Source organism: Macrotis lagotis, chromosome 7 (assembly GCF_037893015.1).
Source record: "Macrotis lagotis isolate mMagLag1 chromosome 7, bilby.v1.9.chrom.fasta, whole genome shotgun sequence".
NCBI lineage: Eukaryota > Metazoa > Chordata > Mammalia > Peramelemorphia > Peramelidae > Macrotis > Macrotis lagotis.
The window spans coordinates 117231087-117257355 of NC_133664.1; the positions used below are offsets into that span (position 1 = coordinate 117231087).

At 36.1% G+C, this 26269-nt stretch overlaps 1 protein-coding gene and 1 pseudogene across 1 annotated transcript in view; one reads left to right on the plus strand and one right to left on the minus strand.

The window, feature by feature from the left end:
• Nucleotides 1–26269, plus strand: part of CHCHD3 (coiled-coil-helix-coiled-coil-helix domain containing 3) — a 352444-nt gene that overhangs the window by 238196 nt on the left and 87979 nt on the right. The gene's annotated exons all lie outside the window — the stretch shown is intronic.
• Nucleotides 24219–24925, minus strand: LOC141493556 (pseudouridine-5'-phosphatase pseudogene; annotated as a pseudogene).

The window sequence follows — 26269 nt, forward strand, 5'->3', positions numbered from 1 at the left end:
GATACATTGATTTTCCTGTTAAACTATACAAGCTTCTTAATAGGAAATGTCGATTGGATTATCTGGAGATGACTATTTTTAGCTAGTATTTGGGACATCAGACTTATGATTTTCTGGGGTTAGCTCTTAAAAACACATCCTGTTAAAATGATCTTAACTGTAGCCAGTTTATTGTTTGAAATCTTAAGTTTGGAGGAAGGGTTTGCAAATCATAGGATCAGCACTTAATTTGGGGCTCTATTTACCATGTAGGCTGTCAAAAAGTATTAACCTTAAGGTAAAATGAGAACACAGAGTATAAAGCTGTGAGCTGATGGCACACCGTACACCAGGTATTAAATAGCATTATCCATCCTGCTTGCTACAGTAAATAGGATTTCACTATTATGATGTGTCAGGGCTTTCAGTGAAATCAAATTTACAAGACACTAAACTGTCATCCTCTCTGCTGAGCGGCTTTATTCTGGGATCTTGCTTTCATATTAATCCTGATGGTAGGAAATACTTGTACCAATTGTGCATGGAAATTATAATTTAATGATCTCTTCCCTTTCTCTATTCAGGGCTTAAAATGGACCACTGTGCTTTGCAATGATAGCCCCAGGGCTCTGAAAAAGAGATAATATACAGTTCATCTTTAGAACCAACTATTGCCTTTTTTGTGAGTGCTTGTAATGATCATAAGTACTAAGATGCCTATAATATGGCTTTTGAATTTATGCTTTCTCAACTCTTAATATTTCCTTTACCTTTTGAAAGATAATATAATGGAATAATTAGATTTTCTTAACTCTGACACTTTTCCAGTTACTGAATTTTATTTCCATAGGAGTGTGTAGGTAAGAGTTGTGAAACAGAGATCTTTATCTTTTAAAAAATTCTACACAATATTTTTGAATAGAGTCTATAATCTATCATATCTGAAAAAGTAAGCATTTCTTTTGGGGGGGGGTTTCCTCTCACTGTCAATAAGACTATTACAGGAGGAAATCATTTCTTCTATTTGCATTTGAACCAAAAATAAGTTTTCTTTCTAAAAGCCAATAATCCATGCATGTTAAAAAAAATTGAACAATCATTTTCATTTTTGGCTTTTCAAATATTTATTACTTTCTATAGCATTCAAGTCAATATTTATGGATGGCCCTATTTTTATTAAACCCCCCCCCCCATAAGAGCTATTTACCCTTGGTAATTTTTTTAATTCATTTATTTCTATTCATATGCATATGTATATTTTTAAGTTACAAAATTTCCTTCCACCCTCTCCTTAGTGGTGAATGGTCAGGTTAACATTGTACATAAATATGTTGATGAATATTTTTACAGATTAATTATTTTCAGTATGGCCTCATTAATTTTTAAAGTAAATTTTTGAACCCTTATTTTAAAAAATTCAAAACATTCTTCAACCTCTGCATTACATTCAAATTTAAAGACATCTTTGCCTCTTTGAGATATTGTATTTCAAGATACTGGATGTGGTTAGAGAGAGATCTTTGTTCTTTACAATCATTGTCAAATAATATTAAGATTCTGTATCATTAACAAGTAAGTAGTTGGTATAGGTAGAATTGTTTAGTTGTTGCATGAAATAGATATAAATGTTTCTGTTTTAGTTAATAGAATATTCAATATTGATGAGTAAAAGATAGATGCCTACAAAACATTACCTTAACACCTAATTGTTGGATCTCTTGAGGAGATAACATTTGCAATTCTTACTTTGACTCTAGTAAAACAAATCTTAGTTCCAGTAGTTTTGTTTGTGCAAGGCTTTTTTAATTTAATGTAATCAAAATTATCTAGTTTGCTTTTTAAAATTATCTCTATTTCTTCTTTGCTCATAAACTTCTTTTTCCATAGAACTGACAGATAGACTATTTCTTGTTCTCTACTTGGCTTATAATACTACCTTTTTCATCTAAATCTTGCTCCCTTTTTTGACCTTACCTTGTATACCCATATTCTTAAAGAATATTTTTGCACCAAATTAAAAAATTCTTTATTGTCATGGTCAATGCTGTATGAAGCCAATGAATCTTGTCACATATCAAGTAATTTATCAGGGAGATTTATGAAATATACAAGATAACATTTGACTTTAGTTATATGATGCATACAAATACTGAAGTGGTAGAAATGAAGAAAAGGAGGGTAGATGATAAATATCATGTAGAAGGAATTACTTGCACTATTCTTGGAAATGTTCTAGAGAAATCAAGGACCAACCATGTCACAGTGTTACATGCCAAGTAATCCAATATATGTACACCACTAACAACAGTAACAAAGATAGGCAGATTATGGAATGAAAAAGAAGTTCTCAAGCCTCTATTATCATTTGAGGTAACTTTCTGATACTACGACCACCTAGTAATAAATCAGAGGATCTTCAGAAGTCACATCCCTGAATCTATTATTATAATACATTAGTAACTCAACCATGAAGTCCACTTCAGAACAATATCCAAGTAGAGGAAGAGCAAGCTTCAAATTATATCTAATTTAGGTTCTTTGCAGGTACCTGACTTTTACATTTCCCCTTTGTTGTTTATTCTTTTTCCTACTTTCAATTCTAAGGTCAACATTTAATGTAATGAAAAATTTCTTAGCTGTTAGAGCTATTTAGAAATGGAATGGGCTAAATATGTAAGTTGTGAACTCGGCCATTACTAGAGATCTTCTACTGAATGCTCAATGTTACCTTTTTTTAGGTTGCTGTAGCAGAATTTTCACTCATATAATTTGTATGATATGTCCTTTGAAATTCTTTCCAACTTTGATAATCTGTTCTGTTCACTTCAAAAGTGACTTCTTTTCTCTTGATGCCCCAAATCTACTTCAGTTCTAGAAAATGGTATACCTCATGGCTCACATAACATTTTTCTCTAATTCATCACTTTCCTGAATTTTGTCCATAAAATTACTCAGAGCCTAGACATACCAGTTTGTATTTGCGCCAATTAGCTTTTCCTCCCTCCCTCCTTTTTCCTTCCATCTCACCCTCCTTTCTTCCTCCTTTGCTTCTTTCTTTCTTTCTCTTTGCTTTCCTTCCTTTTTTCCTTCTTCTCTAGCTCATCTCCCTTCCTTGCCTAGCAGGAATTGCTTTGACTACTTACAAGTATTTTCAACTGGTCCGGTTACCTCTCCTTCGGCAACCTAGTAACTTTTGCACTCATGAGAGGCTTACCATACTGGGGCTAGACCTACCTCTACTGAAGTTCAGAACTTCTGGACTCAAACAATCCACTAGCCTCAAGATTTTCTTCTTATCAGGCTTTATACTGTGTCTCCTGGCTCCATTCCTCCTACTGCTTTTTTTCATCCATGACTGTACCCTTGGCTTTTTTATCTAAATTCATAACTTCTCCAAACACTTCAGGTTTCTTAACTTCTCATCACAGTATTACCATTCAGTTGAGTGAAATCTACTCATTGCATAGTCTATTGTACCTTTTTAGATGAATATAAATATATCTAATTTTATTACAGTTAATTTTTGGTTGATATAGGATTTTTGCATAGCAGAATCAGTTTAAAGTGGTTGGTACTAAGCAATGTATATGGTATAGAGAAAAGCAGGAACAATAATTAACATTAGGAGTTAATATATTTATGACATTTCCATGTTATCTTTCTGCAGAGTATTTAAATGCAGCAAGAATCACAATTATTATATTTCTGTGAATATAGAAAAAATACCACTCAATAAATTTTGAATTTTATACTATTTCCTTATGTTTTAGTTTCTCTGAAGTATAGAAACTTGGCAACCGTTGCTAAAACTATTTGTTAAAATTCAGTCGCATGTAATTAAAAATAAAGAATGCCATTTCTCTGTTGAATATATTAAAATTGTATCTTATATTATTTGAATTAAGCATAGTATTCGTTTCCCAACAGAATTATACTAGAAGACAAAAAGCTAAGTAGTTTTAATCCATGTAGAGTAGAAAGTTATATACAGTAACTAAATACACAAAAATATCTGTTATATTCCAACTGCTTAAAAGGGTAATTATGCAAAAGCTAATTATTGAGTGAATGTTCCTTTAGAATGGCCAAATGAAGCAAAAGAATATTATAAAGTTGGGAGGTGTTTGGAATCTTGCCAACCAAAGCATAAAATTGCCTTGGACATTTAAAATCTGAGCTAATTTTCCTTATCTAGAGGTACATCTGTGCTATCCTTTCATTTACCTGCAAATTTTTTTTTCTTCTAGCATTTGAAAACAATATTAATATATCTACATCAGTAATACGGGGATGAAGATGACGATTTCATAAAAGCAGAGACTTTTAAATGTTCAAGTATCCTAAGTAAACACCTATTGCATCCAATTCATTATATCCACAGATAAGAACATTTTTTTCTTTAGTGTTAGTTTTAGAATTTTTTTTTTAATGAAAGATTTTATTTATTTTGAATTTTACAATTTCCCCCCAATCTTGTTTCCCTCCCCCCCACCCCACTCAGAAGGCATTCTGTTAGTCCTTATTTTGTTTCCATGGTATACATTGTTCTAAGTAGAATGTAATGAGAGAGAAATCATATTCTCCATCGCAGATATCCCAAAATTTTGCCTGATTGTTGCACTGATGGAATGAGCAAGTCCATTAAGGTTGACCATCATCCCCATGTTTCTGTTCGGGTGTATACTGTTCTTCTGGTTCTCCTCATCTTTCTCAACATTGGTTCATGCAAATCATTCCAGGTTTCCCAGAATTCCCATCCATCCTGGTTTCTAATAGAATAATAGTGTTCCATGAAATACCTATACCACAGTTTGCTAAGCCATTCCTCAATTGAAGGACAATTACTTGATTTCCAATTCTTTACCACCACAAACAGGGTTACTATGAACATTATTGTACAAGTGATGTTTTTACCCTTTTTCATAATCTCTTCAGGTATAGACCCAAGGCTGGTGCTCTGTTCACTGTGCCACCTAGCTGCCCCTGATGTATTTCTCTTACAAATTTCTTATAGTATGATTTTTAAAATTAAGGTCACATTCATTTAGAATATATTTTGGAATATGGCCTAAATCATTGATCTAAGTTAATTTCTGCTACACTTTCCCAGAAGTTTTTATCAAACATTGAGTTTTGACTTTTGTTCTTTCATATTCTCCCTCATCTAGTTATGTTTAGTAGGTGAATGTCATATAGTTGATACTGAAGATCCTGAGATGAACCATAAAAATCTTTCTCACATGCTAAACTATTAACTTTTTCAGCTCTTTTCATACCTAACTCCCTCCACCCTTATATGGTCTATGGAAGCAAGATTTAGTCAATATTGAAATATTAGGCATTATTCAAGCCATAGAGACGTTCTATAACTTAGATAGTATCTGTCTAGCTATTAAGTATCAAAAGTAAGATTGAAGGGGTGGCTAAGTTGTGCAGTGGTTAGAGCACCAATTCTGGAGTCAGGAGTACCTGAATTCAAATCCCACCTCAGACACTTAATAATTATCTAGCTGTGTGTCCTTGGGCAAGCCACTTGACCCCATTGCCTTGTAAAAAAAAAAAACAAAAAAATCTAAAAGTAAAATAAAAAAAAGTAAGAATGAAATTTAATTCATCTTGACTCCTTGACTAGATTAGACTCGCGTTTACTATACTAGGCTGCCTGATAGCTATCTCTACATCATCCAACAGGTTTGTTATAAATTTATCAGCAGATATATGAAAAGTTATAGGTGATTAAAACTTCTTTAAAATACCTTGGACTTAGAGAAATCAGGAAGGACTGATGGTTTTGCCATTTTTGAAGGATGTAGGAATATTTCAAGATTTGATCTTCCCAGTGATTTAAACTAGAGGCATTAAACATATCACCTCACTTACTATTCATATCACTCCTAAGTGCTGCCTGAACCAGATTAAAATGGAAGTGGGAAATATATATATTTTAGGATTTTGCAAGACAAATGGGGTTAAGTGGCTTGCCCAAGGCCACACAGCTAGGTAATTTTGAAGTGTCTGAGGCTGGATTTGAACTCAGGTACTCCTGACTCCAAGGCCAGTGCTCTATCCACTGTGCCACCTAGCCATCCTGGAAATATTTTTCAAAATAAGTCAAAATATATTACAGGGTCAGTTTCTAGTTTTCTGAGTCAACATGTCACTTTGAGTTTGATTCTACTGATTTAAACCCATGCATACATACTTACATATATAAATACATACATACATAAAAATTGTAAAATTCAGATGTTGCATTCTCAAGAACAAGTATCTTAATAGAAAGCCATCAAGTTCAATTGAGATTAACAGAGAGAAATCTAAGAGCATATGAGAGAGGAGTCTAAGACCGATTTTCCCTAGATGGGTAGCATTCCATAAAGTAGATATTGTATTTCAATAAGGATTGCAGGGAAGGAAATTGTTAGTATGAGGGCAAAGAATCATTGGCCCTTCTTAGATATTGCTCATATAGCAAAGTATTCCAAAGAGAATGTTAACAAAGGATTATATATAAAACATGTCTCAGAGATACAAAACCTAAAAATTCAAGACCTAGGGAATATTTCATTAGTCAGGGCAATCTGGGACACAATAAACTCCCCTCCTCCCTTCTCCTATAAGCATTTAGGATCTATAGCTTCATGTGGTTTATAGCACTTAAAAGAGTACTTCTTACTAACTTTGTGTTCTCAGCACCATTGGTGTCTCATAAAAGTTACTCCCAATTATTACCTTTCTTAATAAGGCTTCTTTGTTGATTAGATTCCTTGTATAACATGCTGAGATTTGAGATTTTCCTTATAATTAAAGGGACTAAAACTACTATAAAAGTGACAAAAATTAAATGAACTAAAGCCTTTTAAGAATATGGCCTTTTTAATCTGTTTGAACCTCTGACATCTTCTTGATTTGATTTTAATTTTCCTTTGATATTGCTACAACTACTTCTTTGCCTTTTCTTGCCATGCTTAAATACCTGATCTTACTTGGGCCCATTAAGCTGTTCTATTTCTTATGGGTATACATTTTAAAAATTGTTTTTGAAATCAGTAATATGGTTAAAAGATAACTGAAATCTGTTAAAAGCTTACAGAATATCTGTTGCTTTACCTTAAGCATGAATCAGTTTTATATAACTTATGCAAAATGTTATATGCTTGTTGGGGTGACGAAGTAAAGGAGGAGAAGGGAGAAGAGAAGAGAGGAGTTTATTATCTTGTCCTAACCTGCCCTTAGCACAGCACTACTCAGTGAATATTCTTTTTATATTCAGACTATAATCTAATGTAAAAGACTAATTATTAATGCTTTGAAAAGTTATATGTAATATATTTTTCTGCATTAATTTTTCAGTGTATATAATTATAATATCTTACTATCAACACATCTTGAATATATTGATATTTTTAAAATTGAATGAGTATTTTCCAGGTTTATATGTTAGTCAAAGAAGTATTTTTCATTGTGAAAATTACTTTAAATTTTTATTCTAATAGCATAACATGGCACTTGTTGGATAATCCCATTATACATTTATATTTAAAAAATTAAAGCAGTAGGAAAGAAAAATGTTTTATGAGCACAGTATAAAACTGAACTGAATTGAAATATTGCATCTAAGTTATTCATGATGCCTTTCCTTCCAATAAGTTGACTTCTCTGTGAAAACTTCAGGATAAAAATGTTTTGTGATTGCTGTCAATGATTAAACAAAAATAAAGACATAAAAATATACATTATATGTATGTATTAAGAACTATTGTAGCTACATTCATTCAGTTATTTCTATTATTTTTCTTTTTTAATTATTTACAACTTGATTTATATATTAGTCAGGTTTTGGTCTTGCTAGAATCAAAGAAGATGGAAAATGTCTTTTTGGTCAGGAATTTGATTATAACTAATTTGACCATACTGGCTCTGATTGGCCTTCAAGGTTTCTCCTTTTTCTAACTTCCTGGTTCCCATCTTGATTTTGAATAGTTCTAAGGAATTTAATTTGGTTATTATAAATTTAATTTTAATTTAACTTTCTTATTATCCCATACCATTTTAGAAGCCTCTTTTGGAATAGATTTTTTAACCCCTTTTTACTTTTCTCTTTTTCCTTCCTTTCTAAATCATCCATGGTTGAACAAATCCTGACTTCATATAACCTTAACTTTTCTGTTTTGATCAAGCACTATTTACTTATACCATATTCTCTACTTAGTTCATTTGATGCCCTTAGATACTTTGTGCTTTCCTGTTAATGCTGTGGAAATACTAGGTAGAGAGCAAATAGTTAACTTTTGTGCCACTCTTTGCTTACCTTGTGTATCCTGAAAATTATGTTATAGAAAGACTGTCTTGTAATTTCCCTTGGAAAAGTTTGCCTACATCCCTCCTCTACTACCAGATCTTGGATTGATAAAAATTATCTTGAATACTTACATCTTGCCAACTAAATAGGACTCTTGGCCCAGTTGCTGTGAGGACCCTACAAAGACCGGGAGGTAGAATCTGGAGCCCAATAAAGAATATCAAAATAGCATACTGTTAACCAAAATGATCCTTTGTTAACCAAAATGAGCTAATTATCCTTGAGCATCCTGTCCTAATACATTAAAGTACCCTTGCATGTCATGACCTCCCCATTCAAGTCTTCTGGGGTTTATCCTTTGTTTTTGTTTGTTTGTTTCATTTTGTTTCTTGGTTAACTTATTAACAGATGAGAATTTAAAATGAAATCTTACATCTATGCCCCAGAAGTCACCAAACTCTCTATAGCCTTTGATTCAGGAATACCACTATTAGGTTTATCTCCCCCAAAAGTTCAAGTAAGGTTTGAGGAACCCATGTATATAAAATTATTTTTAGAATCTTCTTGTTGTAGTAAAGACCTGTGAAGCAAGGGGATAACACTTCTTTATTTTCATTGGGTAAACAGATTATTTATGTCTAGTAAAATATTGTTGCACTCTTAATAAATGATGAAAGGGATAGTTTCAGAGAAACCTGGGAAGATATGTATGAACTGGTTTAGAGTAAAGTAAACAGAACTAGAAGAATAATTTATACATTCACAGGCAGTTGTGGGAATTTGTATTTCCAAACAATAAAACACTATTGATAAAAGTTCAAGATTTATAAATGAAACTTGCCAGCATATTGATTTGTTTTTTCATGATTATTATTATTTGTTATAAGGTCCCTGGGGAAAGGATTTGGAAAGGAGACTAGTTTTAGTCATGCTGCATACTCCACTCCTCCACTCCCCTCTAAAAAAAAAAGGAATTATTAAAATGAGCCATTGAAGGATTTTCAAAATTCACTTTAGATAAGAAAAGGAAGTTCAAAAAGAAGACAAAGCAAGACAACTTTTAAAAATAAATGAGTTCCTTTTATTATACTTTTTTTTTCCTGAATGGACACTTTTTGCTTTATATTTATTTTTTTATCTGTTTTTCCAACTACATACAATGCTAGTTTTCAACATCTTTTTTTTTTGCAAGGTTTTGAGTTTCACATTTTCTTTCCTCTCCCTGACAGACAGCAATCTAATAGAGGTTATAGGTATATAACAATGAAAAGCATATATCCACATTAATCATGTTGTAAAAGAAGAATCAAATCAAAAAGAAAAAACATAAGAGGAAAAATATAATATATAAGATGACATTTAAAAATTGAAGATTGCAAGCTTTGGTCTGTATTTAAGATATAGTTCTTTCTCTGGTTATAGATGGTATTTTCCATCACAAGTCTTTTAGAATTGTCTTTGATTATTATGCTGCTGAAGTGAGCAAGTCCATCATACTTGATCATCATCTATTATTGCTGTTAACATGTAAATTGTTGTTCTGGTTCTGCTCACTTCACTCAGCATCCATTCATGCATATCTTTCCAGGATTTTCTGAAGCCTTGTCCTCGTGATTTTTTTGATTATTTAAAAAAATTTTTTTCTCATTACTACGATAGCCCCCTCACCCCTACCTCAAAACAAAGTGAGAGAAAAAAGAAGTGTGTTTTAGTTTTTATTCAAATACCATCAGCTCTTTCTTTGGACTGGATAGAATTCTATATTGTTAAGTCCATCAGAAAAATTGCTACAATATATTTTCCCCACAGCTGCTATTGCTAGTTATGTTTCCCTCCATCCTATTCTTCCCCAATTCTATTTCTTCTGTCTCTCTACTTTTACCCTGTCCCTTCTCAAAAGTATTGTATCTGAATACCTTCACCCGAAATCTTCCCTCTCTTATATCTCCTACATTCTCCCCACCCCCCTTTCTCCCATCCCTTCTTTCTCCTATTTTCCTCTAGGGTAACACAGATTTCTAAACCCAATTATTTTCTCTCAGAGTCACTTCTTATGAGAGTGAAGGCTTATTGACTCCCCCTCACCTTCTCTCCCCCCTCCACTCCTTTGCAAAAGCTTTTTCTTGCCTCTTTTACTTGAAATAATTTAACCCATTCTACTCCTAATACATTCCATTCTTGATCATTAACTCCATCTTTATGATTTATTATGCCTTCATGTTCAGCTCCCTCCTGTGCTTGCTTCTTCTAAGAAATGAGAAGGTTCATATGACTTATCAGTATCTTCTTCCCATGCAGGAAGACACACACAATTTATCATCATCAAATTTCTCATAATTTACTCTTCTTTTCCACCCTCTCTATGTTTCATTTGAGTCCTGTACTTGAAGATCAGATTTTTTGCTTAGCTCTGATTATTTCATCAGGAAAGTTTGAAAGTCTTCTATTTCATTGAATGTCCATCTTTTCCCCTGAACTAGATTGTTCACTTTTGCTGGGTAGTTGATTCTTGGTTGCATTCCAAGCCCCTTTTGCCTTTGAGATTATCATATTCCAAGCCCTACGAGCCCTTAGTGTAGATGCTGCCAAATCTTGGGTAGTAATCCTGCCTATAGCTCCATGATATTTGAATTATTTCTTTCTGGCTACTTGTAATATTTTCTCTTTCATTTGGGAGTTCTGGAATTTGGTTTTAATATTCATGGGATCTCTTTGAGGAGGTGATTGATGAATTCCCTCAATTTCTATTTTACCCTCTTTTTCTAAGATATCAGGGCAATTTTACCGGGTTATTTCTTAAAAGATAAAGTCTGGTTTCTTTTCCTGGTCGTGGCTTTCGGGTAGCCCAATAATTTTTAAATTATCTGTCCTGAATCTGTTTTCTAGGTCATTTTTTTTCCCAATGAGATATTTCACATTCACTTCTAGTTTTTCATTCTTTTGGTCTTGTATCTCCTTCACCAAGCTGCTCACTTAGTTTTTCATTATTTTCCCACATCACTCTCATTTCTTTTTTTTAATTTATTTTTTATTCTCATTTTGTACAAATTTTTTTTTACATTAATAAATATTCTTGTTTACAAGTAAACAAAATACCCCTCCTTCCCCATGAATATAGATAGACTTGCTTGGGCGAAAAAAGTAAAGGGGAGAGAAAAAAAATTAAAATTAAAAAAATAATACTAATAATTGTAGGTATGGCCAGGTGGCACAATGGACAAAGCACCAGCCCTGGAGCCACGAGCACCCAAGCCCATATCCAGCCTTGTAAACCCAACAATCACCCAGCCGTGTGACATGTAAGCCACCCGATCCCCACTGCCCTGCAAAAACCAAAAAAAAAAGGAAAAAAAAAGACTCCAAATAAAATAAAATAGTAATAATAGTAGGGGTGGCTGGGTGGCAGACAGCATTGGCCCTTGAGCCAGGAGCACCTGGGTCCAAATCTGGCCCCAGACACCCAAAGATCACCCTGCTATGTGGCCCCAGGCAGGCCACCCAGCCCCACTTGCCCTGCACCCTCCCCCAAATAATAATAACAAAAAATGTGCTTGAGTCTTTGTTCCAACACCAACAACTCTGTCATTGGTGGATCTCATTCTTTATGATAAGTCCATCACAAAAGTTACCTCCATATTTTTCCACCATTGCCATTGCTGATCACAGCTCCCTCATTTCTTATTTCTCCACTACCATGTACTATATTTTCTCTCTCCTTTCACTCTGACTCTGCTGTAGGGTAGCCGAGTGGTGCAGCAGAGATCCCTGGTCCTGGGGCCAAGAAGTCCTGAGCCCCCATACCACCTCTTAGGCCCAGAATCCACCTGGCCCCATGGTCCTGGGCAGGCCTTCCAATCCCAGCCCCTTGCAGGAAGTAAGAAAGAAAATGTGTTATATCTGGCCACTCTCTCCCCATGGTCCGTCCTCTCCTCCTTTATTCATATCCCCACCCCTTCCCCCTGCTCCCCCCTCCTTCTTACTCCAGATGTCTATACCCCATTGAGTATATATGCTGTTTCCTCTCCTAGCCATCTCTGCTGAGAGCAAAGGTTCCCTCATTCCCCCTTGCCTCCCCCCCTTCCATACCATTGCAATAGCTCATTGTAATAAAAAAAAATCTTATGTGAAATATTTTGAGCTATCCCCCCTCTCCTTTTTCTCCCATTCCATTTCCCTTTTTTTCTATTGACTCCATTTTTATACCATCTTTATCTTCGAATTCAGCTTTCTCCTGTGCTTCAACTATAAAAGTTCCCTCTACCTGCTCTATTAACTGAGAAGGTTCATATGAGTGTTATCAGTGTCATTTTTCTATGCAGGAATACATGCAGTTCATCCTCATTAAGTCCCTCATATTTCCCCCCTCTCCTCCAATCTCCATGCTTTACCTGAGACCTGTATCTGAAGATCAAACCTTCTGTTCAGCTCTGGCCATTCCAAAAGCAACATTTGAAATTCCCCTGGTTCATTAGAAAGTCCATCTTTTTCCCTGGAAGAGGACATTCAGCCTTGCTGGGTAGTTCATTCCTGGCTGCATTCTAAGCTCTTTTGCCTTCTGGTATATTATATTCCAAGCCCTACGAGCTTCCAATGTAGTTGCTGCTAAGTCCTGTGTGATCCTGACTACAGCTCCATGATATTTGAACTGTGTCCTTCTGGCTGCCTGCAATATTTTCTCTTTGACTTGGGAGTTCTGGAACTTGGCTATAACATTCCTAGGGGTTGGTTTCTTGGGATCTCCTTCTCGGGGGGATCAGTGGATTCTCTCCATTTCTATTTTGCCCTCTGCTTCTAGGATCTCAGGGCAGTTTTCCTGTAGTAATTCTTTGAAAATGATGTCAAGGCTCTTTTCCTGATCATGTCTTTCAGGTATTCCAATAATTTTTAAATTATCTTTCCTAAGTCTGTTTTCCATATCAGTTGTTTTTTTCAATGAGATATTTCACATTTTCTTCTAATTTTTCATTTTTTTTTTTTTTTGGTTTTGAAGTATTGATTCCTGATTTCTGGTAAATTCATCAATCTCCCTGAATTCTATTCTTTGTCTGAAGGATTTGTTCTCCTCAGAGAGTTTTCTTATCTCTTTTTCCATCTGGCCAATTTTGCTTTTTAAAGCATTCTTCTCCTCAATAACTTTTTGAACTGTTTTATCCATTTGACCTAAGCTGTTTTTTAGCATGCTATTTTCTTCAGCATTTTTTTGGATTTCCTTGACTAAGCTGCTGACTTCATTTTCATGTTTTACCTGCATCTGTCTCCTTTCTTTTCCCAGTTTTTCTTCCAACTCCCTCATTTGATTTTCAAAGTCTTTTTTGAGCTCTGTCATAGCCTGAGCCCAATTTCTGTTTTTCTTGGAGTCTTTAGATGCAGGAGCTTGTGCTTCCTCATCTTCAGACTGAGTATTTTGATCCTTCTTGGGCTTATTTGCAAAATATTTCTCAATAGTCTTCCTTTTGTTTCTCTGCTTTTTCCCAGCCTGGGCCTGTTTTGGGGGTGCTTCCTGAGCTTTTGGGACACTCTCACAAGGGTCTCAGTGTGTGAGGCTCTGTTCTCCCTCCTGGTCTGTGAATGACCATAAGCGTCCCCCTCTGCCATGGGGCTGAGGTGGGGGGGGCCTGCTGTTCTATGGGGGGTTCCTAGACTGGGATCAGGATCTGAATGTGGTCAGAGCCCCACAGTCCTGTTCCAGGAGCAGAGGACCAAGCTTGCAGTTTGTCTTCACTCCCCTCCCTCAGGTCAATGGGCTCATACCCTGGAGGCTCCGCCTGTTTCTGTTTCTGGCTATGGGCTGCAGAAAGACCAAGCTGTTCCCTGTGTGCCCCGAGGGCTGGGCTCCAAGTGCTCGCTCTGGCAGAGGTTCCCTGCTGTTCCCCCACTTTGTGCCGGTGCTCCTCGGGATGCAGCTCAGGAGACTCACCAGCTGCTGTGAGCTGAGACTTCCAGACTCCCAGTGCCCTGAGGCTGCCTCCGGGAGGCTGAAGTTCTTTGGCTCTGGCGGGCCACCCCTCTGGCAGGCCGCCCCTCCGACCTGGGGAGCAGAGCCTTTCTGCTCTTTTCTAGGTTACCTTGAGTAGGAGAACTGCCTCACTGGGTCCCTTTGTGGGTTCTGTCTCTCAAAAATTTAGTTAGAGTCCTTAGCTGATGAGTTTTATCAGAGAACTCCTAAAACTTGATCCCTTGTCGCCATCTTGGCCGCTCACATTTCTTTTTGCAATTTTTCCTCTGCCTTCCTTACTTGATTTCCATAGCCTTTCATAGCTTTAGACCAATTTATATTTTTCTTGGAGACTTTGGATAGTGAAGATTAGACTTCCCTGTCCTACTGAATGTATTTTTATCCTCCATTGGCCCAAGGTATTTGTCTTTGGTTGAATTTTTTTCTTCTGTTGTTTTCTCATTTCCTCAGCCTGTGACTTGATTTTAAGTCTTTGTTAAGATAGGGCTCTGCTTCTAGGGCGGAAGACATACCATCCTAAGCATTTGAGGGTTTTTGCATCTGTCTTTAGGGATACTCCCCCCTCAATTCTTTCAAGATCTTCTGAGAGGCTTTGACTGCTCTCCTAGCCTGTGCTTTGATCCATGAATGACCTTAAACTCTCCCCTCTTCCCTGCTCAGCTATGACAGTAAAGCTCCTTTTCCTGATACTGGAGCCCAGATTTTAGCCTAGATCTGAGTATGGACAAAGCCATAGAATCCTTCCTCAGGAGGAATAGATAGAGAAACCACTACAGTCTCCTCTGATCCCCTTATGGCCTGCTGAATGTCTCCTCAGCCCTCTTCTTGGTCTCCTGGACCAAGTCTGCACTGAGGCCTGCACTGGACTGGGCTCTGTGCTCACACAGGCATGTCAGTTTTCCCGCTGCCCTTTCAATTTGTCCTCAGCAATCCCTGGACTGAGAGGTCTGGAAAATACTCTTAACTGCCATGGACCCAGGTGCCTCTAGGGACCTGGTGTCCTGTAGGCTGTTCCTGGATGACTGGACCTGGTTTGCTCTGTGGAACTTTCTAATCCTGGTTAGAAACAGACTTTTCCCCAGATCTTCCATTGTCTTGGCCTGGAAAGTGTTTTACTCAGTATTTCTGTGGGTTGTGCCACTCTAGAATTTGGTTACAATCATTATTTAAAGGGATTTGGAATAGTTTTGGGGTGGGGGGTGCTTGTGGGAATTCTGCCTCCATTTCACCACCTTGGCTCTATATCTCCCCCTCCCCCCATTATATTTTTAACGAAGTAAGCTATAAAAAAAGATTCATGGGTATATACAACTTTTTTACTTTCAACATTGAAATCTATAAATTATATTGTTGTTTAATAGCAATATTCCATTAAGCTATTCATTTGTACAGTGTTCTGTAATAACATACCTTGCATTGCTTCATTTGTCTAAAATGAGCTGACAAAATGATGGATAAATTTCATCATCAATACTTGACTTTTCCTTTTTTAATATTCTTTCTTTCTTAAATGGTGCTTCTGTCAAAACAGGATAGGATCTTTTATTATTTTTTTTCTCATCTTTTTCTGAAACCTATACTTTCCTTCCCTTTTCATCCCTCCATTCTCACTAGGGAAAACTATTCTTTATTCTTCTAATACTTTTTTTTCAAAAATAGGAAAGATTGCATTTGCCTGCCCTAGAGATCTTAGCTCTCCACTCTTTACTCTTTAGAGCCCCCAGGGTTTTATTAGTAATAATTGATTATAAGTATATAAACATTTTAAAGTTTACAAAGCACTTGGCATGAAATGTCTCATTTTTCTCTTTATGAGAGTTGGTGGAATTATTGTCCCCGTTTTACAGACAAGTTCTCAGACTCAATTGAGGTTGTAACTTGGTCAGGGTGATGCATCTAATAAGGGTTAGAGGCAGGAATCAGACCCAGCTCTTTGTGATTCACAATATCCTGTCATCTCTGATGTACTATGTGTTCTATTTGAGGAACACCTGCATCTTGATGGCAGCCTCACCCATTTTGTTTTGATTTCTCCTCTGAACTTTTCCAACCAGCATTTCTAGCTGTATTCCTGTATATTCATTCATAAATGTTTATTCTCCGTTGTAGATAGGCTGTGAGAAAGGGGGAAGGTAAAAGAACCAGGTTCTATATTGTGAAAAATGTGTTAGGCTGTGTGCAGCCATTGTTCTAACTGCTAGAGAGACAAAGGGAGACATGAAATAGTCCATGCTCTGAAGTAGGGAAGGCCCCCACCCCCACCCCCTGCCCCTCAGGACTTGATGAAGTCCTACAGGCCTGGGGGAAACAATCTGAGGGTTTATTTAACACCTTGTGAGTTCTGGCTGCTAACAGAGTGGGAGAGAGACAAAACGAGCCTACAGACAAGTCCCTGTCTTCAGGGAGCTCACCAGCTAATGGAAGAAATAGAGTACAGGTAAATAAACCCAAAGCAAGCTACCCAAGGTAAGTAGGAAATAATTAACAATGGTAGGAGGGCAGCTAGGTGGTGCTGTAGAGTCAAGAGGACCCGAGTTCAAATTCAGCCATATAATTACCTGCTTGTGTGACCTTGGGCAAGTCACTTAACTCCACTGCCTTGCAAAAAAACTAAAAAGAAAAAAAACCCAATGGTAAGCACTAGAATTAAGAAGTATTGAAGGAAGGCTTCTGGTAAAATATGTCATTTTATTTGGGATTTAAAGGAATCGAGGGAGGTCAGTAATGTGAGACATCCTAGACACTGAGGACAAACAGTGAAATGTCCAAAGCAGAGAAGTGTCCTGTGTATAGACTGATCCATTATAAACCCATTACAGAAACTATATAATGGTGATTTTTGGTTTGATTAGTTTTAGCAAGGATATAAGGGAGAATATGTGGAAGCTTGGAAAATCACCAAGGTACATGATACCCACATGGGGCCATAGAGTATTCAGACACCCTTCCTTATTTCTTTCCCTTTCATCTTCCTCTTTTCCTTTCTTTTTTTCCTCTCCTTTTCTCCTATTTTTCCTATCTTTCTTACCTTCTAGACTCAGATCTGATCTCACTGCTAATTGACACATGAACTTGGACCTGCTTCATTCTTGGTCCCAAGCAGGTTTGTCCCTCTCTAGAAAAACTAATGACCCCCTGTGTCCTGGGTCTTGACAGTTTAATGCTGAACTTAATGTAGATGGCCAACCATCATAGTCCACTTGAGCTGAAAAGATCCTCTAGGCTCAAATTTCTGGTAGCTAGGATTGTAAATATGTCCCATCTCATCCATCTCCTGGAATTTTTAAAAATTTACTATATAGTAGTTTCTTGACTTTTATTGTGTATGGGGAAAAAAGTTACACAGAGTTGGGGAAAGGCAGTTTGCCATGTTACTAAACTTGCACCTACTAGTTTCACATTTTAAGGAAACTTTTGATGAATTTACCAGTTGTATTGCCTCCTTTCTTCCACTGAGTTAGATTGACATCAGTAAACAATAAATAAGGCTTCACTCTTTATTTGTCTCCACAATTAGAGAAATTTTCCAAATTGATAAACTGAAATTCCAGGGTATTATGTGAATTTATTTTATAGTGCATATGAGTATCATTGAAATAAATTCTGTGAGGTACAATTTCTTAGATTTAACAAGTAGACAGATAGTAGTCCCTCTCTGCTTGTTTATAGAAATGAATCTTCAAAATGCTTTCTTTGGTTTGTCTTTCATTTGAAATAGCTACTAGCTTTTCATCACAGATGCTTGCAAGCACACCTTGTATCATTCATTTGGAATATTTATCTGTCTAGTAGCCAGCAATTTAAGTTATACATTAGGAAGATCGGTTCCAGAAGTAATATTGTATCCTTTCCCTAAATGGCACATCAGAAGTAAAGCTCAAGTCTTCACAAATAGACTTTAATTTTCACTGCTGTCATCCTGAATGATATTTTAATTTTTCTGCTCCTTAGAAAACTTCAGTCTCTTATTCAACAGATAAATGAGTGAACCCCCAGGAAATGCTGCAGAATGTTTCTTTTTGCCAGTGCAATGAATGCAGGAGCTAATAAATGTCTTTTCCCATCAGGAGTAGGCATATAATGAGTAAATGATGGGAAAAAGAATTCAGGGAAACAAATGATCAATCCAATCTGAGATGACAAACAATTTCTTAATAACTTAGTCTCCAGTTGAACAGTGGGCTTTTTCACCAGGAAGAGAGCATGACTGTTGAAATAAAGTTTATAGCATATGACCATTTACATATATCAGCAGATGGATTTTGTCAAGCTGCATTTTGAACACATTGAGCAGTAAGATGAGATTCAAATATCGCTTCATACAAGTTTTTTGATACATTGTAATTTCTGTGTTGGGAAAAAAAAGGAATAATTTAGATGTTAAATTCACATTGCATATTCTTGATTTTGAATACGATTTTTGTATTTCATTCTTATCCTATTTTAAGTACCCCTTCACAGCAGTAATTGAGGGACCCACATAATCTAAGACAAAGATTTCATTTGTTCTGGATATTTGTAGTTTTCTACTTTTTGAGGATTTTGAAGAGATGTACTTTACCTTTTTTTTTTTAGATGCATCCTTTTACTTGTTCTTGCCTTAGGATATTGTTTAGAATGATCTTAGTTTGGAATAAGAATTGCATTGTTAATTGAAACATGGTGTTAAACCATATAGAAAGAGGAATCAAAATGTATGATGAAAGAGTAAAAAAGGGATCACCCCTAAGATGTAATGATACTTGAAGGTGTTTATATTATTAACATAATAAAACCCTTCCAAGAAAATTTTTTTCGGAGTCACTCTGAAAAGATTGGCTTATCAAATACCTGCAATTTGCAGAAACAGATTTTCATGAATATTTCTTGAAGTAAACTGCCCAATTATTATCTTTACTTTGTGCTGCCTTCCATAATTACCTTGACTTTCCTCTGCACCCCCCCATGTAAATTAAGTCCTGTTCTGCTGTGTTTCAATGCCATCTGAATAAGATTTGGCCCAGTAGTTAAGGGGTAAAATTCTTAGGTACAGTAGGGTTTTTTTGCCAATTGAACAAATGTTAATGAAGCATCAGATAAAGAGAATCTGGACAGAGGCTATAATGGAGGACCCTACATTGTTCTCTGCTTTGTAGAAAACATACCATAGAGAGTCAGGACTTCTAGCATAGTGCTTTCTCACTGAGAACCATTATACCTGAAAGCTAAGACTTTTCAATGTGCCTCTATTCACATGCATATTTTTGTGCCAAATCTTTCTAAAAGATCTTTCCTTTGAAATACAGAAAGATCAACATGACTTTTGAATGGAAAGGTGATCTCTGGCTATTTTTCAAACTCTCATATTTGACAGTTTAACCCTTAAATCAAGTTTGGTTTTCCTATTTGGCCAAATACCTTTATTGTGTTATACTAACACAAAAGTAAACATGTCAATGATTATTATGTGTGTGGGGGTTAAAAATCCACTTTAAAAAAATATTGAGACTTCCAACCAAGGTGGCAGAGAGAAGCCAGGCATTGTGCTACGGTTTCCTGGCTTTCCCTCAGAAATAATATGAAACAAACCTCTTAACAGAAATTCGATCAAAAAAAGCAGAAAAAGAAGCTAGGAGAAGAAAAATCTACTGACAAGATCTGTCTCAGGGGAGCATGGGTGAGCCAGGGGCAGAGAACAGAGAACCAGGCCAGGGGTGGCAGTGTGAAACCTGAGGACCAACCTAAGTTTTGGCTGTGGGGGAGGTGGTTTGGGAGACCCGGGATGCTGGAGGTTGAGTTGCAGAGTGGGGTTGGACATCAGTCCTCTCAGTTTGGCTAGTCTTGAGGACAGCAGAATCCATACTTTCAGCAGAGCCCTCTTTCCAGAATAAACACAGTAACAGCACCCTCCCACTCCTCCCACCCACCCAAAGGCTCATGTGTGGGCTGCTGAGCTCCCTCAGTAGAATAGGGAGACTAACTATCATGATCCAGGGCACAGACCATATTGTTCAAGGATAACTGTATCCAGCTGCACCCCACACCCCCTCCAGGCCTAAGGAGAGGGCCTCAAACCAAAGTCACAAGGACTCCAGAGAAAACACCCCCTTCTGGCTGACCCATGTTGAGTTACTAAACCCAGTGAGCAAAGCCTCTAGGATTTTCAACACCAAAGATCTGTGAGCCAGCCACACCCGCAACACAAGATCTTAGGAAAATGAAGAAAGGCCAATGGAAAGGGGGTGGGAGTCCATTGAAAATTACCTTGAAGTAAAGATCCTAGCCCAGAGAGATCTAGAACTTCTGAGGAGAATTATGAATTGGTCTCCACCTTGGAAAGACTTCCTGTAAGAAATCAGGAAGGAGTTTAAAAATCAATTTAAAAATTAGGAAAGGAAACTTAAGAAAAAATTAGCACCTTGCAACAAGAAAACAAATCTTTGGAAAATACAACTGGATAAATGCAAAAAGAAAATAATTTTCTCAAAATCTCAATTGGGGAAAAATGGAAAACTCCTTCAAAAAAATAGAATTGGCTAATTGGAAAAGGTAAATGAAGAAAATTCTTCTCTGAAAAAAAGAATGGGGAAATTAAAGTGAACCGTAGCCATATGAAATATTGCTCTAAATATTTTCTGATTAGGGAAGTGCAAATTAAAACATCTCTGAGGTACCACCTCACACCTCTCTGACTGGCCAATATGACCAGAAAGGACAATGATTAATGTTTAAAGGGATGTGGGAAATCTGGGACACTAATACATTGTTGGTAGAGCTGTGAACTCATCCAGTCTTTCTGGTGAGCAATTTGGAATTATGCTCAAATGGCAATAAAAATGTGCATACCCTTTGATCTAGCAATACCACTACTGGGTCTATATCCTGAAGAGATCATGAAAAAAGGGTAAAATGATCACTTGTATAAAAATATTCTTAGCAACTCTATTTGTGGTAGCAAAGAACTGGAATTTGAGGGAATGTCCATCAATTGGGGAATGGCTAAATAAATTGTGGTATAGGTATGTTATGGAATGCAATTGTTCTATTAGAAATCAGAAGGGATGGGAATTCAGAGAAGCCTGGAAGGATCGCATGAAATATGATGCTGAATGAGATGAGCAGAAGCTTGGGGTTGATTGTCAGTCTTAATGGACTTGTTCATTTCTGTGATGGAATATGCCATCTGTATAAGAAAGAATGATGGAGTTTAAACAAAGGCTATTTCTTTCAATTAAAAAATATCTTTATTATGTAATTTCGCTATCTCATATTTTATTTTTTCCTTAAGGTTATGATTTCTCTCTCAACACATTCAGTTTTGATCAATGTATAGCATGGAAACAAGTCAAGACTATCAGACTGTCTCCTGGGGGGGGGGTAGGTGAAGGGAAGCTAAATTAGAGGGAAAATTGTGAAATTTAAAAAATATTATATTGAGAGACTCCTCTTAGCAAAAAGAAAAAAATATTATTTACCTTTCTCGAGAGAATGACACACTCCAGGTCTCACAAAGGTAGTGAAGAGTAAGGAGCTGCCCTGAATTGACAAACAAGATTATGTGGCCTAACTCAGTCCCCTCCTCTTCCCCCCTACTATTTCTCTGTCGACTCATTGGTTAGTCTTCATTGTTACATTCTACTCGTGAAAATCCATCCCCAAAACAGAAAAGAATGAAAAATTTTCATAAATTATTGCCTCACCATCCAGGCGGTAAGAATAATCTTCAGGATTATAACTATCTTAATGAAGTAATGTCCAAGTCTAGTAAAAATAGGTTTATCATAAAGTTATGAACTTCTCTCAGAACAAACACAAGGTCTTTCTAGGAACAGTCTAGTATCCTCCCAGTTAGTAAAAATATTCTTATTGAGAAAACGGGTGGCGTTATATGTTTCATTTTGGAATGCATGGTCTTTTTTCTAAGAATAACCTAAGAGTAATGCTTTGTTTTCCTTAATATTTCTTAACCCGAGAGGACTTCACTAGGAATATTAACTCTGTGAGGGTTTTACAAGGAAAATTCTACTCATGTGTTTTGGTGCCCATATTAAGCCTTGAGATGATGTTTCATTTACATTCATCTTATTTTGCTTCTATGTTGCATCACATTATGTGATAAATCTAAGAGCTCCAAGTCTTAAAAATAAAAACAAACTAAATAAATTATCACAGTAATTTAAAGTTCTCTTTTTATCCATTAGACTTTTTATTCTCATTAAAATGAAGGACTAGATATTTGCTGTCACTTTTTATCTGCAAGGGATAAGAAGGTATTCTTTAACATACTGGATTTATAACTGAATTGTGAAAAGGGGTATGTCAGTGGGCTTGTTTCCAAAGCATTATTGGTTTTCCAGAGAAATTTGTTTTTGCATTTGTCTTTCTTTACATTTCTTATCATATTTTTTCTTTTCTTACCCAGTGCTAGGGGTGGGGAACCTTTTATTCTGCCACGGGTTATTTGGATATTTATCACCATCATTCATGGGCTATATTTGGTCAAACATTTAATTAATTTACCCCTAGATTTATTGAATTTTGAGCCCTGCCTACTCTTACCATGGCAGTGCCAAACCCAATGAAGGCTCACGGGCCAGAGTTCCTCACCCATGCCCCCAGCCATGAGAATAAAAAACCTAATGGGTAAAAAGAGAACTTTAAATTACTTATTTAGTTTGTTTGTTTTTTTGTAAGACTTGGAGCTCTTAGATTTATCACATAATGTGATGCAACATAGAAGCAAAATAAGATGAATGTAAATGAAACATCATCTCAATGCTTAATATGGGCACCAAAACACATGAGTAGAATATTCCTTGTAAAAACCCTCACAGGGTTATTTATGTATATTTGGGAGGACAAGTGCCTTCTTTTAGTTAAGAAATACAAAGCAAAATAGACAAAGGAACCAGCAAAGAAAAATGGGAAGATCACACACACAGAATTGGGAGTATGTGTGGGGGAGGGGGATGTTGCTGCCTACTGTAGAGCAGGTAGTACTGATAGAATATGGAGAATGTTGACCTTGACTTACCTATTGTGAATTGCCTGCTAAAACTTGTAAATTTGTGCATTTTATCTCTTACCATTCAATGTTCCTCTAGACTGCTTCCCTCTCTCTGAAATGGTTTGTGGATTCCAAGTGGGAGGGGAATACATACCAATAAAACTTAATTAGGAAAGTTAGTCATTTGGGCATAAAATGAAGGTAGAGCAATACATCATTCATTTGAAAATCAAATATGAATGTTGTTTGTTTTAATTTTTGTTTTTCTTCCCTTCCATTACTGAATGGTAAAGATATTCTTGTGTTGACCATTTTCATTTTAGTAAAGACTTTTAGATATAAGCCATGGGTAGATAGATTTAGTGCTAGAAGCAGAAATAGCAAACACAACTTTTTTTAGTGATTTTGAGCCAGATTAAAATGTAATTGGAAAATACTTAACAAATGAATAAAAAGACAGTAAAATAAAGATAACATCGGGCTCTTTATGCATTAGTGGCTCTTATTTCTATACATGTTTGGCAGCATTGATCTCTAAAGCTTTCCTTTCTTTATTCAGATTAGGAAACACTTGGAAATTACTTTTTAATTATCCAAGATCACACTGGTAATAAACAACAGAATCCAAAACTAATCACTTTAACCCCAAATTCAGTATTCTGTCCACTTTGCCAGCAGGCCTTTAATTATCTTTTTTTGTTTCTAGAACAGAATTTTTTATTCCCTCTTCCTGTCTTCTTGAAGCATCCCGCTGCCACCTTTATTCGTTTTTGTCCATAAATATCAAGATTCTTCCAGTCACTTTCTCAGGTTTTACTTCTTACTGTTACAATTTTTTTTTGAAAGGTTTCCAATTGCTGTCTCTTCTAGCTGCTTAGAACAGGATAAATTCTTATATGTTGATTTTCTTTACAACTTTTCATTAAATTGAAAAAACATCCAAGATAACAAATAGGAAAGGAATGAACCAAAAGTGACCAACATTAGAATATCTGTTAATCATGTGATGGCAAACCAAACAATTTTGGCTTAAAGTCCCCTAGTGATTTCAGCATCAAGGTTGCCTTTCTTGTAAGCTCTGGGTTTAATTGTTCATCTGGAACCATAACCACCTGCATCCCAGCTGCAATCACTCCTTCAACTCTATTTGGATCATCTTCAAACACAATACACTTTTCTGCTGGAGGAGAAGGGGAACATCTCTTTGCACAAGTTAGAAACAAATCAGGATGTGGTTTGCCATTCTTCACCTCAGGGTCATCATCCAGAACAATATGAAGAAACAAACTCAAGAATTCTTTGTGTCTTATTGTTTTCAATTCAAAAGACAATACAGAAGAGCTAGTAGTGATTGCAAAAGGTATGTTGTGTCTATGTAGATGGTTGATCAGCTTCTCAACACCTGGCATAATTGCAACTGAAGGAAACACTTCTTGCTTCCTTTTGCTTTTTTTCCATTAGTTCTTCTTTGGTTGTTGGAGGATCTAAGACTTCTATAATAATCTTTGCTGCATCCAGTGCTTTTTTACCCATAACCATGGCTTTCATATCCCATGTATATTTCTTCCCAAAGCAGTCAACAGATTTCCTGAAATATCACCATATAGAGTCATTCAGAAGGAGGGCACAGAAGGAGGCCATCCATGTCAAAGAGCAGGTGGGTGACCGGCCTCAGCAGAGGTGCAGGAGCTGGCAAAACCATGGTGCCCTGGGCGTTAGTCAGTAGTGAGGCCTAGTTTGACTAAGAGTTCAAGTTTGCTGCTGAGTGGCTTGAGGGGAAGAGGAGGAAGAGTAGGATAAATTCTGTACTCTTAAGAGAGACACATAAAGCCTTTAATGATTATCTGATCCCTCTTGTGTATTCAATGTATTCCCATTATTACCTAAAAAACATAACTAATTCATGTTCCTCTCTGTCATCAATTGTACCACATTCATACCTGTGATTATTTCCAATTCCAGCCTCCTGTTTCCTTGTTTGAAATGAATTTCTCATTCTTATATACAAATCTTCCTCGTCTTTCAAATATCATTCAGTCCTACTTCTTCTGGCATATAATCTGCTTTTAATATTTGTTGACTTGTCTTGAATGTAGATGGTTCTGCCATGCTTCCCTAACATTTCATTTCATTTCTTACTAATGTTTACATATAAGAAACATTAACACTTTGATATATGTAGACAAGGTTTGAATATGAAATTATGAGACTGTTATTTCATTTGTTACATATGCATGTTTATATATACTTACCTATGCAAATATTCATTTATATGTGTAAAATATTAAAAATTTCTTACAGAAGTATTCACACTGCCCTGTTCATCTGTGTCCTCTCTTGAGCATTCTTCTGTAAGCTATTTCATTGATACTTTCCCTTTTCTTCTTTTATTTTGGCATCTGTAGTACTATTCTCTATATCTCCTTCCTATCTTCCATCTTACTCTCCATATAAAAAAAATCAAATGCCTCCCCTTGCAACATATAGATCAAAAAAAAGAAAGAAAGCAAGATGTTCTGACTGATCAGGTAAGCCACATTATTCACATACAATCATCTCCTCTTTGCCAGGAGGGAAAATTTCATGTTTTTAAGGTCTTGATTAGTTCTTACATTAACTGATCAGTTCTTAAGTTTTTCAGAGTTTATTTTCACCGTATTAAAATTATTAAATTTTTCTCTTTATTCTACTTATTTCACTCTGAATAGAATCATACAATTCTTTCTCATTCTGAACATTTCCATCTTGATGTCCTATAGGAACTTTATGCTTAACATGGCCAAAATGAATGCATCCTGTTTCTCAACAAAAACACATATTTAAAAGAAAACAAAACAAAACCCTATCCCTTCAAGGTTTGGATTTGTTTTACTTATTGCTGATACCTTCAAGAATTCACCTCTCCATCCACATTCTCTACTGTTTTAGTTGTGTTCAGTGCATTCCTGCATCAAACAAACATTACTCTCTCTTACTCTACATTCTACCTTCCTTTGAATAATTCAGATAAAAATGAAGTTCTCATGTATTCATAATCTTTTGCTTT